The following is a 19,924-nucleotide window of genomic DNA, read 5'->3' on the forward strand; positions in this document are numbered from 1 at the left end:
GTTTCACCCGTGGCAGGTCCATCCCCTGCTGAGCCTGTGTGAGGTGGGCAGCACCGGTCCCTCAGCAGTTCCTGGGGGGCTCCAGCTCTCAAGCCAGCACAAAAGCTCCACCACCTTCTTGACACATCTGCAGAGAAAGGCAGGGAATATCATCTGGCCATGGGAAGCATTTCAGGGCCTTGCCTGAAGGGATGCAGGACAACTTTCTGCCTCACATAAATGTCTTTAAAAAAAGTCTCCTGAGATTTACGTGTGTGTGTAAATGTGTGTTTATGTTATAGATAACGTGCAAATTGATATTTAAAAATCCAAATGCCTATGCATTGCTATGTCTCCCAGAGGGGAAAATTTGCGAATTGTTGAGATTCTGTTCGTTGCCCCCTTGCACTGAAGATGATTTGGATATAATTCTTTACTGAAGCAGCCTTCAGCCCAGTCATTAACGAATCCAAAATAACATCAGCCTTTACATCAGGGGCTGTGTGTGGCTCGATAGCCGGACGCTGATCGTCTGGGGGCGTGCAGTGCCCCCACCCGCCGTGCCCAGCCGGCCCCTCAGCAGCCTCTCTGGAAGCAGGGGTCAGTCCTGCCAGCTGCCATGGCAGGACCCCGTTTCACAGCCTGCAGCAGGGGACATCTTCTCACCTTTTTGAAGCATGGCCCCCGGGTTTTGGGGCTGTATCCCTTGCCAAGGAGATGCGCGGTGTCCTTCGGCATGGAGGGAGGGAGCAGGAGAGGAGGCTGAGCAGTGCAAGCCTGTGGAGCCATCGCTGTCTCCTCCCGGGGCAGGGCGGTCGGTCAAGCTGTCTCGTCTGCCAAGCTTGGCCCGAGCCTTTCTCATTTGAGCCTCCTGCCCTGTAGCATACATTCTGGGGGGAAATCCCAAGTGCCTTTGCCCTTCTGTATGGACATGGTTTTCCCTCCCTGCTCCTCTCCTGCCTCTCCTCTGGCCTCCAAGGCCAGAGTTTGTCCCCGCTCTCTGGATCTTCTTCCCCCAGACAGGCATCCAAGAGGCCGTTCCCAATGCACCAAATAAAACCTGGTCCAAACTGTGACTCTCCCTCCTTCCCATCCTCCAACAGTTAAGTGTAATTTTGGATATAAACTCTCCAGATTAAAGAGATATCTGAGATATTTTACTGTCATGCTGGCTCCTAAGTTAAATAAACACTATAAACCGTGGAGCCAGATTCAGCTCTGACTGAACTTTCACATCAAGCTTTAGTTTGATGTTGAAATAAGGTGACATACCGATTTCAAGAGTACTGACTTATCCCCTATTGGTGTTTATGTAAAGAGAGTTCAGCTCATGGACTTCTCCCTGCATTGTGGAGGTACTGCCAAATGTTACTCAAAGTGGTGCTTTCTTGCTCTGTATTGCACCGCTCACCAAATGTTCAGAGGGAAAACGGGTCTTAGACAGCATCTGTGTAGAAACTCTTTGGGCACAGATGTTATATCATTTTGTCTGAGGGTGACAGAACATAATTATCAGAAAGCATTTGTAAGTAACAGCCTCATTGTCTGCTCCATTTAAAATCATTTCTGGCAAATGGTCGTATCACAGGCAAAAGACCAGCCATCTTCTTGTAGCAGAATAGATCTGTGTAATGAATATGCATGGTAACAATATAGGACCTGAGTAAAAGTCAAGTCTGCAAGATGTCTGTCTACTTACAGTGAAGCTTTCTTGCTACCTTACAGAGAACAGAAGGAAACCCAAGGGAAAAGACAGACTGTGTATGATGGAAGATGTATTCCCCAAATGTGACGTTCAGCGGATTGACCATTTTTACTGCAAGAGCAAAACATTCTCAGCTGGCTTAGCAGAGTAAGTAAGGCAAGTACTTTGCATGCCTCCACTAGGACATATTTATGTTTTATGTGACTGGATGACATGAAACAGTGGTTCTCATGTCTTTCTGTAGCTGTGAAAGCTGGCCGTGTTCATGCTTCATTAGGCCTGCTGGAGACAACGCATCAGTGAGGATCTCTGTTGTTTGGCAACCATGGCCACAGAAATTACCAAAGCAGACGGAGCAGTGTAGTGCTTCTTGGTATTTTCCCTGCCTGCCGTCCAGCTGCAGAGCACACTCTCCCATTCTGCTTCTCCTACATTTTGACAGAGACAAAAGCTTTTTAAATCTTTTAAATTCATAGTCTTCCATGTTTTAAAATCCTTAGTGATCACCTTGCTTGACTTCTGTATGATGGAGGACTTTGAATTTTATCCTCCAGTCCTTAAAATCAAGCACAACAGCTTTTGGTTGAACGGTGTCTGTTATGAAAGTTTTGCCAGTCTAGGTGTAAAGGCATCAAGTCATGGGGATTGCACGGTGTCCCTTGGTAATGAGTGTCCTGATTAATTACTCTCAGTATTAGACATCTGCTAGCATAATTCTTTCCTGAATTCAGTTTCCAGCTGCTTGTCTTACCACTTCCTTGCCTGCTTTGTTAAAGAGCCATCTCCACTTTGTACTGCTTCCTTGGCAAGGCACCTGGACGCTTCCCTTTGGTGACCTGACTAGAGATCCTGACCGAGCTCTTAATCCATGAAAACCTTTGACAGGGACCTATTCCCATTGCACTTTGACAGATCAGGGGGTGCATCTGCAAACTGGAATTATGCGTAAGGCCCCGCAGCCATGGGTAAGCTTGTGCTCTTAGGGCTGGCCCCTGTGAGGCGCTTACCATGTCTGTGTGATGCCAAACACTTCCCATCAAAATATTTGCTGGTGGAGGACATTCAGCATCTCTCAGGCAACCTGGGCACCTTGGATGATCAATTTGTGTAAAAGGAGTTTGCTGACACCTGGACATTTCTGTCCCTGACAAGCAAAGGGCTGTTGCATTGAAACAGCCACAGTAGGGGTTGCCTCCTGGCCAGCCAGCAGCCTGTTTGAGGGAATCCTGGGCATATTGTAGATGATTTGTTGGGGCTGTTGTAATGGAGTTATGTGAGGGAAATGGAAGGAGGGAAAGAGGACAGTATGTACTTAGCAATTATTCGTGTTATTTATTTATTTATGGTTTGTTGGTTTGTTGTTTTGGTGGTGTTTTTTTTTTTTCTTAAAGCAACCCCTGACAGGCTTTTATTTGCAAAGAAACATGATGTACTTATCAACAGTAGGAACACAGAACTGTTTGTTGAGCCGTGGCATTTTTAGCTTCTGCTCCCTTGAGCTGCTGATGAGACATTGAGAAATACTTGTTTAGTGGCCTTAGAGTTGTGTAAATCAATTTAGTCAACAAACTTGGCTGCTCTTTCAAGTTAATGTGCCCTTAAAATGTAACAACATTAGACTATTTGTTTTTGCAATGTTAATGTAAGTACTTTTGCTTATAACAAGAAGCATCTATAAAAAGGACTCTGCAAAGCGACAGTCAGTCCAGGGCGTGCATTAGTGCTCCTTCCACGGTGCTAGCCCTGGCCAGAGAGTGAGCTAAATCACTGTCCTGCTGAAGCCTGTGGAAGTGTTTCCATTCACTTCAACATAATCAAGATTTTGCACAGTAAGAAAACAAGCTCTGGGTGTCAATGTACTCTGTACACCTCTCCCAGATGCACAGACATGCGTTTTGACCCTCTGACAGTGTACGTTTTACAGTTAGGCACCAGCTTATTAATGCAAATCCCAAATGGTTCCTTAAGTCCATAAGCAGAAAATGAAGATGCAAACCCTAAAGATCTTCCATTAGGTCAGAATCTCCCTTTTCTCATCAATGACAGTTGCCTATGCCATGAAAGTATGTCGGCAGCTTTCCTGCTCTTCAGATTATATCCTGTATTTTGCAGCTTAAACTTCAGTCTTTTTCCCTATTAAAGCCCTGCTGGGAGTATTCAGTCGTGCAAAGTCGTTAAAGTCAGCAGCAAGGATTCTTATTGCCTTCAGTGGAGTTTGGATCAGGGCCATATAATTAAGCCACAGAAAAGGCTGTTTTGCTGTAGTATCTTTTCCTGGTTGAACAGTGCTACGTGGACAGGTTCATATAATCTCCATCCTATATGGCTAATAGAAATGGCACCAAAAGCTACTCAATAGCCAGTAAATTGCTGAAAGGTTGTTGCTGTTACGGGTTGAATTATTTGTTGCCACTTTAACCTATTTATTCCTTTTTTTTTTTTTTTTTTTTTTGTTGGAAAAACTTCCTATATCTTTCCCCTTTTGCTTAGGTGATTGAGTTTTCCCAGCTGATGTCCCGGCTACATGGACTGTAGCCATACATTCCTATACCTCTGAAAGAACGGTTTTGGGGTGAGCTGTAAGAGGCGCGTGTCATGTTCCTTATCTGTCTTCTACCTCATTTTTGCACATTGGACTTCGATGATGACAGTCACAAAGAGGCTGGTACGGGCATGCTTAGTGGCGTGACAGCCTGTTTTGATGTGCTCACGCACAGCAAGTTTCTCCCGCTCCGGAGGCTTTAACTGTGCTGGAGAGCGGAGCTGCTGCTTGGATGAGAAAGGGTCTGATCTCGACAGCGGTCTCAGCCCTTCCCAGAAGACATGGGATGAAAGCTCCTGACCCTGGTGTAAAAAAGCATGTGGCCTCTTGCATTGTCGCTGGCAGCTGTAGATCACTGTCTCTGGTGCAGCCCACTCCTCTGAAGTGTGTTTCATCTGTATAATAACAACCAGCTTCCGATTTGGGGACTCAAATGCTTCAGAGGAGCCCCAGCTCCTCTCTGAAAGACGCTCGGTATGATTCCCTCCTCCTGTGATGCTCATCCCTGGTGTTTCTGAGCTCCCACACGCCTGAGCAGAGGCGGCCTGTGTAAGAAACCCTCAGGGTCCCCAGCCCTAAGGCTAGGTTCACAAGCAGAGGGCTGCAGGAAGAGGACGGGAGGGGGAAGGACATGGAGGGCTAAAGGACTGTGATTTCCTCTCCTTTCTTGGAGACGTGGGAAAAAGCATGGGTTTTGGTTAAGTACAAGAAACCTGCCCATAAAGTTGTTGCAGTGTGCTAAATAGCATGTGTAATGTTGCAAATAACGATTCTTTTGATTACACCGTGGTGTGAGGGGCACCAGTTTTCACCCTACCTCAGCTGTCTTGCTGGGGAGAAGGGAGGCAGCTGCCCCCAGACCTGAGTCTGGGAGCACTAGGGAGGGAATGGTCTCTTCCCTTCCCCATCCCCGCACCTCACGCAGGAGCTCTGCTTACGGCTGTCTCCTGAGTCAGCCTCAACGGCACAAGACACAGGGAGGCTTTTGGAGAGGCTTTGACTTTGCATCTCCAGCCTCCGAGAGCGGCCAGGCCTCCTTCCTTCCTTCGGGGCTGCATCTGAAGGAGGAGGAGGAGAACAAGGAGGAGGAGAAGGAGGAGGAGGAGGTCTCAGGACTCCAGTGGCCAGAGCAGAGAAACAAAAGCAAAAACAAAACAGGGGAATCTGTTTCGCATGGAAAATTATCAAAACGAGAGGTTGCCAAGCCCGTCCCTACTGCATCCGCAGTGACTGTAAAGACAAGGATAAGGTAGCTACTTTCACAGCAGGGCCGAGGGAGGAAGGCCAGAAGCTTGGGACAACATCTGAGGAAGACATTCAAATAAACAGCAGGTAGGGGAAAGGGGCGGTCACCATCTTCAATAATGCAGACTCCAGAGAAAGGAGAGAAAATTCGGGGAGGAAGTAACAGGAGTGTCTGAGGGTGGAAATGCCCAAACCACAGACCGCTGGGGATGGATGTGGAGAAGAAGAGTGAACGATCCTCGAGAAAGAAACAGCAAGAAGTGGATTAGCAGCGAGCTGGATGCGAAGGGATGACTCAGTAGCGATGCCTCCGTTACAAGAGCAGCTGAGGAGGAGTCTTGAAATGCTAGTGCAGGGAGGAAGAGGTCAGGCATAGGTGCAAGGAAAGAGGAGGAGAAAATAAATGCAATAAAAACTTCTGAGGAAAAAAAAAATAATCTCCCTGCCTAAAGCTGTAAGCAAATGAATTCAGAGCTGTTCGTGGCACTGACATCAGTTCTTCGTAATGGGGATAAGGGGAGAAAGTGGGAGGGAAAAGAGGAAATGAAGGAAATTAATTTTTGGCAGTAAAATTTATCAGGAGCACTTAGGTACTTCTGGAAATGTTATTCCAAACTTCCCAAGTAGCAGAGGCCGTGGCTCAATGAGATAGTAAATCAACTTTCAGGGCACTTAGTGCTGACCCAAATCCATTGCAACCACATAACACGAAACAGTGAGCTGCTATTTTGAATCCCCCTGCTGCTTCTTATTCACCAGACAGCGTGTTTTTGGATGGGCTAACGTTATTACAGCAGCTTTCATGCTAGATCAGGTGCTACACGTCCTCCTGAAGCTGGCACGAGGCCAGGGTGACGGAATAGAGCTGCACAGACGTGTTGCAGCTAATTGAAAAGAGAGGCAGCCGTGTGAGCGTGACTGCTCGGGCTCAGCTTTGTCCTGCCAAGTGACCTGCTAGAGCTGATGCGAGCAACGGCGGAGCCGCAGCCTTCAGGGCTGAAATCCTGCTGGTGGGTGATGCCAGCAGCTCTCAAAGGCCAGGGCTGCAATGAGCTGCGGGTGGCAGGGGGAGCAATGGGGCTTTGGGAAGCCCCTTGGTCCCCAACTTCCATTGAAATAAATGCACTGGGAGATTGAGATCTTTCGAAAACCGTGCTGGGTGCCTTTACTAATGCGCCTCTGTGTGCCTAATTCTCACCAGAAAACACTTGAATTGTGAAGTTTCTCCATCACTTCCGCAGACTCAAATGTCACTTTACCCTGTGGCCATGCTTCCCCGGGCTGGACTGACCTGCTGGACCTCACCTCCCGGGGATGCCTTTGGCTGGCATTTTGGAAGAAGCCATCAAGAAAATTAAGGGCTTGTCTAATTCGCAAGGGCTCTGAATGGTCCTTCTCCTCCCAGGGTTTCCCTCGTTGCAGGGATGAGGAACTTGGGGAAGCCGCAGCGGCCGCGCTGCCTAAACACCACTCCTCTCTGGCCTGGGGCCAGGACTGTGGTGTACAGGAAAGGCCTCATTGACAGAGGCTGAAATCAGATGTGACCCTTCAGCCTGGGAGAAGCACTGCGGAGCCTGATGGCAGCTCGCAGGGGGAAAGCAGTGCCTCCTTGATACCTAGAGCAGGACATGGGCAGCTTCAAGGTTTCCTTCAGCAATCCATAGTCCTTGGAAAATGTCAGTATGTATTTTGGGAGTGCTGTGCAGAGCAATGGTATGATCAAAGGCACCTTAAGGTAGGAACTTGGTTGCCACAAGAAGCTCCAAGGATAGTGGGGCGTAAAGGCAAAAAGTACCTCCTTTTGAAGAATTTCCTATCATGAGGCTGAACGATTTCACACTTCAACCAGCCGAGGACCTTGAAGGAAGAGTTTCAAGGCACAAAGAGAAAGCCCTTGTAAATTGCTGTGGGAGGTGAGCTCAGGTCCATGAGAGACATTACTAGTGCTATGTCAACATGACAGTGATGCAAGGTCGGGTGAGGTTAGCTCTAATGGTACACAGCTAACAGGATGCCTGGGGAGCCGATGTGAAAGGGGCCCTCCAAGTTGCTAATGCCTTCATCTGGGTCAGCAACTAATAGTTGGACACTGATTCACAGCACTTCCCTTCCTTGAGAGGTCCTGTAAATATATGTATTTTTTTAAACAGTGAGGAAATGAATGGCTATGCTGAGGATTAAGCGCTCCTCACGTCTGACATCAGGCATGCTGGCGTTACCCCAGCCCAAATTGTCTGCTGCCGAGGCACTCCTCTCCAGCTTTCTCCATGTTTTCCCCTCGCCCTTTGCCCCGCTCCCTTCTCCTCCCTCCTCTCCCTGTGTTGGGGCCATCCAAAATTGAGTTCCTGCTCTGGCATGAAGTGTCGAAATCCTTCTTTTTTCTTGGTGGTGTTATTTTTTGTCTTTTTTTTCTGCGAAATGCAATTCTTGCTCACTGATTGTCTTATTCTCGGTATATCCCCTGCTGGACCCCCTCGCCCCTTTCCCCGATCCCAGCTGTGCACAGCTGTACAAAGATGTCGGTGACATTGCAAGAACAGCCTCCCCCGGGGGCTTGGTCTGGCCCCGAAGGCACCTCACTGGTGCCAGCTCCCGTGCTCAGGAGATCTCTGCTTGCCACAGCTCAAGCTGGCTGGCACGGAGGCCGGCTAGAGCCCACTCACACCCGCCACTGGGGGCTGTAGCCATCTCGTGCCCTGGGACGCACAGGTGCACACCATAAATCTTCACAGGGCTTCTGGTAAAACCCTTCAATTGAAGAAATGTCATTCACTTTTTGGGGGGCTATTCCAGTTTAGACTTTAAATACTGAAACAAATACCTCAACAAATTTCAGCAGGGTCCTTTAATCTAGGTGTCTCTGCTTCCTTCTCATCCCCAATTGCTCTGTCATCCAGACCCCGGCCATGTCTGGAAAGGACACGTCCTTCAGGGCAGCATTTTACGCCTTTCTTGATGTCTTTTGTTTGTCCCCTAATGTAAACTCTCTCTGTGACAGGCTTTTAGCATGACTCTTTCTGTGATAAGCTGTTTAGCTTTTTTCCTTTGGGTTTTGTCAGTAACAAAAATGCTTTACCATTGGGAAGCCTTTCCTTGCCTGTTTTTTATCCCAAATTTCGTGCCTCTTGTCATCTTTATATTTCATTTCTTCTAGGCTGCCCTCTTTATGTGTGTTTGCTGCTGCATCGGTCTCCTCAGTCAAGCTAATGTTCTGAAGTTTTTTCTGGGGAAAAGAGATTATTTCCCAAAGCAGGTTAGGTAGGTCAGGAAAACCCGCCGAGTAAGCAGAATTTAGACCAGCAGAAGAACACAGCTTATTTTATTCAGGGAGAACATTAAGATAAATCTTCCAAATCACCCCCTTCCAAATATAAACTTAGTCTGCTTTAGGAGACGCTGCTGACATAAATCAGCCAGCTTAGCTGCTGGTAAAGGCTTTGTAGTGTAGACAAGTGCTCCTAAGCGAAGCTGACTGAGGTGCCAGTGGTTTGACTCAATTGCCGTACGTCAGTTAGGTAAGGTCACCACTTTATTCATGCAGCGTTTCTGCAGATTCATGTAGACCCCCGAGGGAGTGACGCTCTGCAGCGAACCTTTTTGCATTTGTTATTTTCACGTCCTGGGTGCCTTCTGGCAGTCATCATGTGCATCACTGCTTGATTGCAGCCTCTCGTGTTCTCAAGTCTCCTTTACAAGCAGGGTGGGATCTGGCTTGCGGAGCTCGGGGTTGTCTGGGCTTGAGTGAAGTGAATCATCCTTACAGAGTAATCTCCATTCTCCACCAACGCTGAACTGCAGCGAGATGTTCCTATTCAGCAAAGCACATAAGCCAATTTTTGGCTCCATTCCTATTCAGCAGAACGTTTAACCATGAGTTTAATATTAAACTCATGCTCAAATCCCATGGCTTACTATTGGATTTAGGTGAATGTCCACACTACATCACTGAATGAGAAGGGGATTAATTACAAGGAGGGGGGAGCTTTCCTGAGCTGGATTCAGACAGAATAGCAGTGCACTCCTGCCCCAAGGCTTCCCCCCTCCACCGGTTGTGCATTCAACAGTTTATTCCAGGGCACAGTGTTCATATTTTAGTGTTGCTTATCAAGGGACATTTTTGTAGTGTGTGATTTGCTGGGTGAAATGGCCGGTGGGGCTGCTCAAGACCTTGGTGAGCATCTCAGCTTTGCGGTGTGGGAAGGGTGATGGCAGCTGGGTGAATCCATGCAGCGTGCAGAGGGCATCCCTCTACGCACCCGTTTTTTCTCATCTCTGGTTTCAGACGGTGGAGATGGAGGAGGCACGTGAAGCACAGTGGGCTGATCTGACTGCTTTTCCATAGCAGATTTCACACAAGCTCAAAAGGGTAGAAATTGCAGTACTTAGTTGCTGCAGTGTGTTTTTAGAAGGGAAGAGGTGACAGCTCCATTTGTATATTGCCCAAGAGCAGTTTGGGCAGGGCACCACATGTCTGCTGGTCTCTGTGAAGGGGTTCTTGCTTTCTGTAAAGGAGATTCCTCCCTCCCTGGTTACTCCTTGTGGAAAATGTTAAACTGAATATGTTTTTAGAACCATACTGTCTTCACAAAGTCCTATGATTTAGACAGATATTTTCCTCTAAGGCAGGGGATGACATTATATTCACGAAATGTTTTGCACCACCCAGTCTTGTCCTCAACTGCTTGCCATAAAACATGCTAACCCCTTACAGAGCTGCATTTCTGTCCCAATTGCAGTTAAGATGAACACAGCCCAGTGTCATGATAAAACAGTGTTGTACCTGTCCCGAAAGCTAGACCTCAGATAAAGTGTAAAAATGTCTAATGAGCTGAGCAGGGTGCAGTACAAGAGACGGCGCCTGTAACACTTAGCCCGCGCAGAAGGGAACACAGGCAGAGCTGCTCCGAAGGTCATGCTCTCGGGATTTGATCAGTTAAAACTGGATGCTCGGGAAAGCAACTCTTCTGCAAGCTGTCTTGAGCCCTGAGCAAAAGCTGGACACTACATAAAGATTGATGCTGTCAATCCCTGAGTGCTGCCGAAGAGCCCAACTCTGTGGGCACAGGCCAAGCTCTGAGTCTTTGCACCTCACTTTTCCCAGCCTTTACAATGGGACTAATAATAGTTGCCAACCTCCCAGCAGTGTGGCCTTGGCCGTGTTCAAACAGTGCTTTAAACAGAAAGTCTGAGCACACTTGGTGAAGCTCCATTTAGTTGCTTATGGACTTAAATTTTGCAACTGGTTTTTCCAGTGTTCCCATTATATCCATTAGCCCGAGGAACCTGCACCCCCTCTGACACGCAGTGGCAGCAGGGGACTGATCTGTGACTTCCAAGGGTGCAAATCAGAAGCCTTTCCTTCAGCCGAGCGGAGATGTGCCATTGCTGGGCTGTGGTAAGTGAGGGGATGTTGACCACAGACTGTTATGATTTGTAGAGAAAAAACATAGAGCTTAGTCATCAAAAACAGGGGTTAGTCATCAAAAACAATCTACCTTCCTCTTAAAATATAAAAAGGCTTAAAAGTTTGGTAAGGTTTAGAGGGCATTAAAAAAACACCGCTATTACAATTGCCGGCATTAATTCCCATCAGGTAGCCTTCCTTCCCCATTTGATGCAGAGACTTACAGCTTCTTGGCTGTTGCCAAATGCTTTGGCCCTGGTGCCCATAAAAGGTTTCTGCTGTAACTGTCTTGTTATCAGACCATCAATGTCCTGACACTTCCTAGTGATTAATCCTGTGTTGAAATGAAATTAAGTTTCCATATATTTGGCAGAATGACCCCAGGACTTCCTATTTGGGGAATACAAAGAATAAAGCATCTGCAGCCTACAGGAAGCCAGAGTCTCTGATTTCCTGCAGAGGCAGAACAAGAACAAACAGGGAACACATATTTCACAGCGGCAGTCGAAAGCGCACGTAAGAGCCCTGGCGGCCCCCATGATGAAAACAATTAGAAGGGGGAACATCCCTGGTCCCAAAATTATTTGTGGGTGTTTTGTTACATACACAATATGCCGTTAGAAAATAGATGTAACTCAATGTTTTTTCCAGGTGACTATTAAACTTTCCCTTGGCATACGTCTTTTGGTTTACATCAGCAAGATTGCACTTGTAAAGCAAGCGAGTTTTACATTGCCATTTGCTACGCTAGGCTCTCTAAATCCATTTGCGCTTAGGAAAACACAGTGACATTTGCTTTGATGGCTTTGTTTAAATGAGGCAGGCCAGATTCAGGCTGATGTAAACTCCGGTGAAAGGGGCAGGAGGAGGTGATAAGGCAGCAAATCCTACTTGCAGCCTAGCTCTCAACTGCAATGAAAGGCACGTGGGGAAGCGGAGGCACCAGCCTGCCTGCTGGGGCTGTGCAGCACGGTCTCCCTAAGAGAGAGCCATTGCTGCCTCTACAATGCAATTGAGCAGCTCTATGCCCACAAAAGGAAACGCTTCCAAGTGCTTCCAAGTCGCTGGCTATGCCTTGCACTACTGGGCATCGTCAGCTTAAAATTAGACCTCTGAATAATGCTTCTACCTGAATATATATACTTGCATGTGTGCATGTGTATATATAGATATGCGTGTGTGTTTGTACAGAGAAAAACCTGTTCTCTTTACCCATGACATTGTTGGAATTCTCTTGGTTGTTGTAGTGTATTTACTAATTTTCGTCAGATGGCTCTCGCTCCGCCACGGCTGGTTTAACCAGTGTCAATGGTTCTCTTGCTGCTGGTTCTTGTCAAAAGAAGTTGTCTTATTTCTGTCCTGCAAAGGTACCATATTACCATAACCATTGTATCTAAGAATATCCTGTTTCCTACAGTTTTATATCAGTCAAGCCCCTTTCAATGCTTCCCAACCCAAACTGGAGTGAAAGAGGGGAGACCTAGATGCCGCAGGATGTTAGGCTTGGTGTGCTTCCATGGAGAAAGGTCTGATCGGTGGCTGGTTAAGACAGCTGTCCATCAGCAGGCAGAAATGGGGCTAATGTGTTTCCTTGGAAAAGTTGCTTGTCTTGGCATTTTTAATAAATGGCTGTCTAGAAACCAAATGCAAACTGTTGCTCTCCTTTAAACCATGACTCCATACGGGGAACTGGTTTTGAAGCCCCAGACCTGAGAGAAGACTTGAAGCCTCCAACCATGATATTTTTCTGAAAGGGCATTTTAACTTTTTTTTTGAGTCATTAGCCTTAGCGTGGATATTTCTTAGCCCTGAAAGTATCAAATGCATGAGGAACACAGGATGTGGCTCACAGGTCCTTACTGTGGTGACATTGAGAAGATCATGTTATATCAAACAAGTCCCAAGAGAACCGCAGAGAACTGTGAGTGAACTAAGGACAAGTTTACGCTGCAAAACGCTGCTTGCCTCTGAAATGCCAGAGGCAGTGGGAATCAAAGGTGGTCTGCCCACGTGGCACAGGGAGCGTTTACTGGATGCAGTCTAGACACACTGACTTGGCGACTGCCTGGAGTTAATAAGCCCTTTTTCTTAATTCATGCTCTTGTCATAAGGACTTTGTTTCCCCTGCAGTTTGGTAAAAGGCTCAAGGAGTACCTGTTTGTGCTGAAATCTGCAGGGATTCGGGGATGCAGCAGGGAACAAGGGCGTTCACAGAGAGAGAGAAGACCTGCAGGACTCACGCTGCAATTCTGTGTCTACGGGGAGTTGGGCTGTGCTACCTTTTCACTTTGTTCTCTGCTCTGAGTTTTACAAGACACCGTGTGTCCCTGTCTCTGCCAGTGGGCTGGTTAAGGCTCTCCCAATTATTTTAGAACAAGTAACGTACAGACGAATCTATGCAGTGCTGACAGCTGTTGTGATTTTTTAAGTCTTGCAATATTTGCTTTTTGTTCTCTCGGCTTTTGCTCCCAGATTAATGCAGTGGAATTCCTCTTCCTATTAGCAAACAAGAGGAAGGGGGGAAAAAAAGCACTCCGGGTGTCCAGTCTACCTGTCAGGAAAGGAAAGCCAGGACCTGTGACACAGGAACCCCCTGGCTGTTAGATGTACAGCCCCTGTAGTCAGACACGTCACCCCCACGAAAGCCGCAGCTCCATCACTGCACTGTGGATACTGTTGTAAATAAGCCCTGCTCAATAAATTGGACTATCAAATGACTGCTCTTCTCTCTCACTGCCGCCCACCCCCATCCATGCATTATCTCATTGTTCTTTTCTCTTACAACAATTCACTTTCCTGGCGAGAGCTTCTGGTGGTTTTCCACTCTTGTGGGGGAAAGCCTTCAGGGCGAGTGCTCCCTTCCCCACGTGGAGGTGCCCACAGACACATTCAGCAGGGCCCAGACTGCTCCTCAACAGCCAGGGCAGAAGACCAGCCAAGGCAGACCACTTAAAATGGGCATCTGATCTCCTTGGCAGCTCTGGCCTGAAGACAGCCCAGTGGAGAGGTCAGGCATACCCAGCAGCATCTTTCCTCAGCAGGCGCCAGGTGCTGCCCGGGTGGAGGACGGGACCCCCAGGGTGTACACGTGGAGCAGCTGCTGCATGACCCGTCCTGCACAGGAACCGCAGAGCTCTGCCGATTTTAGCAATGGACACCCCTCACCCATCAGTCGGGGCTAAGCCTCTCAGCCACCCCTTCCAGCACAGATTTCCTATATTATACTGTCAAATCCCGCATCCTGTATGAGAGGCATATGGGACACTGCTTTTCTTGTATGGTTCTGCCATCTGGCCATTGCTTGCAGCAGAGGCTCTCTCCACATGTGTGACTTAGCAGTACAGATGTCCCTTGTTTGCAAACCCTTCGGGCAGCCCTGTGATGGAGCACGCCACCCTGGCCTACCCTGAGCATGGAGCACTTTCTTCCACCGGCCCCCAGGCTAATCCTTATCGCAGCAACACTTCAGTTTTGGTGAAAGGGAGCGCTACCTCTCGTTGGGGCACCTTGATCTAAAGGCCTTGATCTGAAGATCTAAAGAAAGATTTTTCTTTAAGGAAAAGGTAGCTGGATTGCAAAGGTTGCTATATACAAACTCAGATTATCTTGTTCAGCAAGTTTGTACTTTTATTCTTCTACTATTAAAACCCACCATTGTGAGTGAATCAGTGAACTGTAGACATGATGCATATCTGGAGATGGAGAAGCTGTTCTGCTGCTGCTTCTGTTGGTCAAACCCCATTCCTTCCGTGAGCACATCAGGTATAAGCATCCCCTTCCCTTTCTGCCTCACCGACACCAAGCTCTCCTGGCTGTTGCTCCCAGTTTTTACATGATGAGGAGCAGTGGTTACCTGTGGCACCATTGTGACTGTCACTGTTTGCTTTGTAAGCTGTAATGTAGTAAAACAGCACCTCAAGATGCTGTTTCTGTGTGTGTGACTGGAAGTAACTGTAAAGCTAAGCATTGCCTTGACAAAAATGCAGGCCTCTGAGCTCTACTGCTTCACTTCTGCACAGGGATAACCTCATGGAAGTCATCATTTAACGTGCACCGCAGGTGGAAAATGCTGTAGGGTTTTTCAGTGGTGTAACTCTTCTGGTGTAACCATTACCTAAGGATTTCATCAAAATCACTGTTGTGTTACAAAGGTGTCAGGGAACAGAGAATCCGCCTGATATGTCAGAAGCGATAACGTTTTCCTGATACAGCACATAAATTGCCAAGCAAGTGTTCTCTTCATTTACATTGCTTTTACCCCAACGTAACTCCATTAATTTGACAATTACAGGAGGGGTGTGGATCTCCTGGAAGGAAGCTCACCTTTACGGTTCTTGAAATTGATGACATGTGGGTTTCCAGCAGCTTAGCTGTGATTGTTCAGCAAAAATTAGCTCTACACAGAGCTGATGAAACTGCGCACACTAGGGTCATTAACGGGCAATGAGCAACCAAGTCTTGTTTGCAGAATTTCAGAGACTATTTGGAGTTGGAAACGCATAAATGAATGACAAGATCCTTTGAGGAAAGAGAGTGTTAAGCTTTCTATGCTTAGCAGTCTCTATTCTGAGTAGGGACAGCAATGGCAAGAAACTTTGGGACATCTCCAGTCCGTCTGCTCAGTGGCAGAGAAGAAATTAGGACAGAGGAAGGTCTGACCCTGAACTCTTATCCTATCCCCCTTGCAACACTATGCAAGGGACATTTTTGCCTTGCCTTTTGGCAGTGTGACCGTATCTCGTGTATTCATTTTCTTACAAAGTCTCTCACTTGGAAATACACACAAAGCTGTTCAGTGTTAATTCTCAAGTTTGCTTTAAGGTTTTCGGGTAAACGTTTTCTCTCCTCTCAGTCTCTATGAAGGAGCTCTTCCAGGTCTTTATTTGCCTTCCTTTCATAGCAGAGTTTGTCTAGGCTTGATGGGGATTGCGCTAACTTTGCCATCAAGTCTGCAGGAACACGGTTAAAACACTTTCCACTTGTGCGCCAGCTCTTCAGGATGATTGCTAACAGGGGGCTGGAGACTCAAATTTAATAGCAGTACTGATATGATGAGCTAAGGGTTTACAGATAACTTCTGAGAGAGCATTCAGTGTATTAAGGGAGGTTCACCGCTTTAAGTTGAAAAAAGCACCCAAGACTGTGACTTGAGCTAGATGATGTGTCTTCGTTAGGTTTATTTGTGAATTTTTCACTAGCCCTGTAAGAATTTTACAGAGAAGATCTGTAGTCCTTCTTTATTATTGGGGGGAAGACACTAAAACACAAAAAAGAAAATGTATCCTGGAGTGATGTGAGCAAACTCACTTCTCTACGCCATCAAAAGGGTTAATCGGAATATCTTGGGCCTCTAAGACAGATATGAAACCTTTTGTCTTCCCAAGGTCTGACGTTTGGGACTGTGGAAAGGCAGATCTCATCCCCACCTTATGAGATGAGACTGAAGGAAACCACTTGGCCGGTCCCAGGTGGTGTCCCTCACTCCACCAGGAATCTATGGGACTGCAGCCCAACACCTTTCAGGAAGCCTTCTCGAGGTAGTCCCCAGCTGCTCTGGCAGCTTCTCCTCTCTCCCCTGACCATGTGCCACCACGTGGCCTTTTGCACAAGCGATTGCCACTCATCTGTGCCCGGAGAAGGAGGTCCCCCATCCCTGCACCCTGCTGTGATTGCCACAGTGCAGGGTTTCTACCAGGCAGGCCACATGTCCTACTGCTGGAGGCTGCAGTCCAAGGTTTCGTGGTAGCTGGGAACCCAGCCTCATACTGCAGCCTTCAAACCTTGCCAAGGCATGTCCCCAGTGCCACTAATGGCTTACCTACCAGTTGCAACTGCTTAGGAGGTACAAGCCAATTTGTATGTCTCTTATGAGACATCTTGCCCCAGGGCGGTCCCTTGGATGGGACGGAGTCCCTGGCTGCAACCTGGCATCTCCCGCTGACTGACTGGAGGCATCTGTGCTGCCCCACCACATGAGAGGCCGTTCCCCATCGTGTTTTTATCAGACATGCCAGAGACACTGTGGGTGAACAGAAGATGAGGCAGAACTGGGGACGACACCAGCTGGGAGTCACACCAGGGATAGTCGAAGTGGTGGAGCTCCTCTCGCTTACATACCCTGGTTGCGGGGGGGGATGTTCAGCTCCTCACAAGGCATTTGTCCCACAGTGAGGCAGGGGAATAAACTATGGGCACCCTGCCTTATTAGCCTTAGCCTTTTCACTAAGGTTCAAATAGCAAAATGGCGTTTTCTAAGAAGCAGCAATTTACTGGAAGCCTGGCCCAGAAGTGAGAAGTCACTCTCAAAGATGTTGTAAAGTGAATGGGTTGTCCGCAAATTAAGACCATCTATAGTTGTAATATCCACTACTAGTTCTTAAGACACTTGAATGGCATTCCAAGGCTAGAGCTTAGGATTTTGTTAGGATGTAGAACATTCCTCCTCTGTTTGCCTTTTTATTTAAATATTCACTGAATGAGATATCAAGGTCTTGTCTACACTGGGAAAAAAATGCAGTAAAATGATTTATATCAGAAAAGCAAAGCAGGCAGCTTCATGCAGACACTACTATGTGACATTTGAGTCTTTTATTGATTTCACTTATGCCTCTTGGGAATAGTTCACATTTAAAGTTAAATCTAAAAGGTCATTTTTATACTGGAATAGGGTTATTTCCATAGGGAAGAGATCATGCTGTAACTGCACCGTATACCTGGCTGCTAATGCTATGCCTAACTACAGAATTTATGTTATAGGTAATGGTTAACACTTCGATAAGTAGAGAAGGTCTTTGAGATCGCGTGAGGGAGTAATTCCAGATCTAAATTTTGGCGCAAAGACGGGCTTGAGGCTTGTTCATATACATCAGGGTTCAGGCCCTCAACTGGGGTAAGCTGATGCCACTCTATTGATTTCAGAAAAGCTAAACCAATTTACAGCAGATGAGAATCTGCTCCAGATTTCCCAGCTGCCCTATCAAAAATCTTCTCAGAGCATTGACTGAGGAAACAAAAAAGGTCCCAGCCTGATTTCAAAGAACATAATAGACCTTTAATTTAATTGACTTAATTTTATTGGCAGCTATTGTATGATGAAATGAAAACAGATGATCTGGATGAACAAGAAAAGGTTAGATGGGAGTAACCCATTAGCAAATATCAGGGCATCATCCTATTGTCCTCATTTAATGAAGGAATGGGTCAGTAAGTATAATCATAAACATTTTTACATTTTAGTGGAGATTTATTTGATATCATTACTAGCGGAGAGATGGATTCTTGGAAAAGCAAATGATGAAGTAGCCTAGCAGATGGGAAGCTAGCTCCTATATCTGGCATAAAATGGCACAGCTCTATGGATTGACCTGTTTAATTTCACCTTTTATAGCAGCTGAGTTATTACTTTGGACTGCAGGGAGATATTTTATATTTTTTTAACTTTTCTTTGACGATTTTTCTTTACTTACAGCTTCTCTTGCCTGTTTCTAATGTCCTAGGCAATCTCTGCATAGATGTAAGTTGCTATCCATTCTACTCGAGAGATAAAGACTCGGAGACGGAGTTGAGTTTCTTCTCAGGACTTGATTGTGGGTAAAGATTCAGGTCCAATGTTTATGAACATTTAGCATCCAACTACATCAGTGTTCGGGACAGCACAGCACAGCTCAGCTTGCTGAGCAGCATGGTCATTCCTTGGCCTCCTAGTGAGCTCGGCTCCTTCCAGGATCTCCATAGGCATGTCATCAAACTGCATTGTCGGGGCCACCATCCCTTCCTCCCCCCCAGGTCTTCCATCTTCCTCCCCCCAGCCCTGGGCATTGGCTCTGGGTGCTGCCAACCTCTGCTGATTTGTCATTTTGCTTGCTGGCTCTTGAGAGCCAACAGGGCCCGTCTGAACACGCTGAGGTGGCTGGGCCATGAAGGTGGGCAATGTGGACATGGGGCTCTGTGGAGTGGACCAACAAAGCAGGTTACCTGCAGCCTCCCAGGCCCAGGAGAGAAGGGAAGGGGTGGACGGCTTTGGAAACCTGCGCACTACACGTGCGACCTTGTCTGAAGAAGCAGCTTCTCCCCATGCCTGCTCCATGTGCCACGTACCGAATGGTCCTATCTATCTTGCATGTTGTGCAACCAAGCTTTCAGCTGTCTAAGGCTTGCTGGAAGTCCATCCAAACAGGATTTAAGAGCAACACTAAAATCTCTTCCAAGGACAAGAGTACCCTGAGGGAGAGAATATCATACAATGCAAAAGAGAGAAAATTCAGATCAGATGCAGGGAAACCAGATATGATTCCTCACTTAATTCTTTGCCCATATAACTCGCCAGTGATTGGTGCAACTTGCGCAGGGGAAAAGTAAGTTTTAACAAAAGGCTGTCCAGACCAACCTTGAAAAAAAGCTTTTCTAAATTACTACCTGCAAATAAAAAATTTAAAAATATATATGAACTAAACGCTTGGAGTTTTCTTCAGTTGATCTGGACTTAGAATTAAATACTCCAGGAGTGCAGCTTTATTTTGAGTTTACGTGTATTGGGGGGTGATTTGCCCCTGAAGGTGCAGGGCCTGCAGACTCAGCCTTCTTGCAAAGATGGGACCAGCTGCTCCGACCGGGAGCTCCCTGCTGGGGAACCCCAGGCTCACGCTCCATCACTGGCAGCTGCCCGAGGGCTGCCCCGCTCCCCTCACTTGTAGAGACTCCACCAAATCCTGCATGAGCACCCCAGGAACTCAGGAGATCAAAAACCCTGCCCTGGGCTTTGCCATGCTCCAGGCCAGCTCCATCGTTTCGTGCCAGTTTCCATCCCCACGTGCCTACCCCAGCTCTTCGCTGAAGATTTTTGCCTCTGCAGAAGAGCAGTGGGAAGAATTGCTTGTTCTCCATCCAGAATGCTGGATGCTACAGTCATATCAGTGGGGGTCCTTGTCAGAGCACCCCTATGGGTCTGCCATGGAGGAACATTTAGGCTGCGGTGGTTTCTGCTCTGATTTTCACAGAATCACAGAAGGATCTTCTCCCTCTCCCCAGCTCCACTAAATTGCTCAGACCT

General features: G+C 47.2%; 1 protein-coding gene across 3 annotated transcripts in view; it reads left to right on the plus strand.

Annotated features, from left to right (window-relative positions):
* The window catches only part of HSF2BP (heat shock transcription factor 2 binding protein), a 94,008-nt gene that overhangs the window by 61,022 nt on the left and 13,062 nt on the right, over positions 1–19,924 (plus strand). For all 3 annotated transcript variants that reach the window (XR_008468143.1, XR_008468145.1, XR_008468144.1), the window contains one exon: positions 1,686–1,831. The gene's annotated coding sequence lies outside the window, so the exon portion shown is untranslated. The remainder of the gene's footprint in view (positions 1–1,685; positions 1,832–19,924) is intronic.

This window comes from Rissa tridactyla, chromosome 1 (assembly GCF_028500815.1).
Source record: "Rissa tridactyla isolate bRisTri1 chromosome 1, bRisTri1.patW.cur.20221130, whole genome shotgun sequence".
In the NCBI taxonomy this organism is placed as follows: domain Eukaryota; kingdom Metazoa; phylum Chordata; class Aves; order Charadriiformes; family Laridae; genus Rissa; species Rissa tridactyla.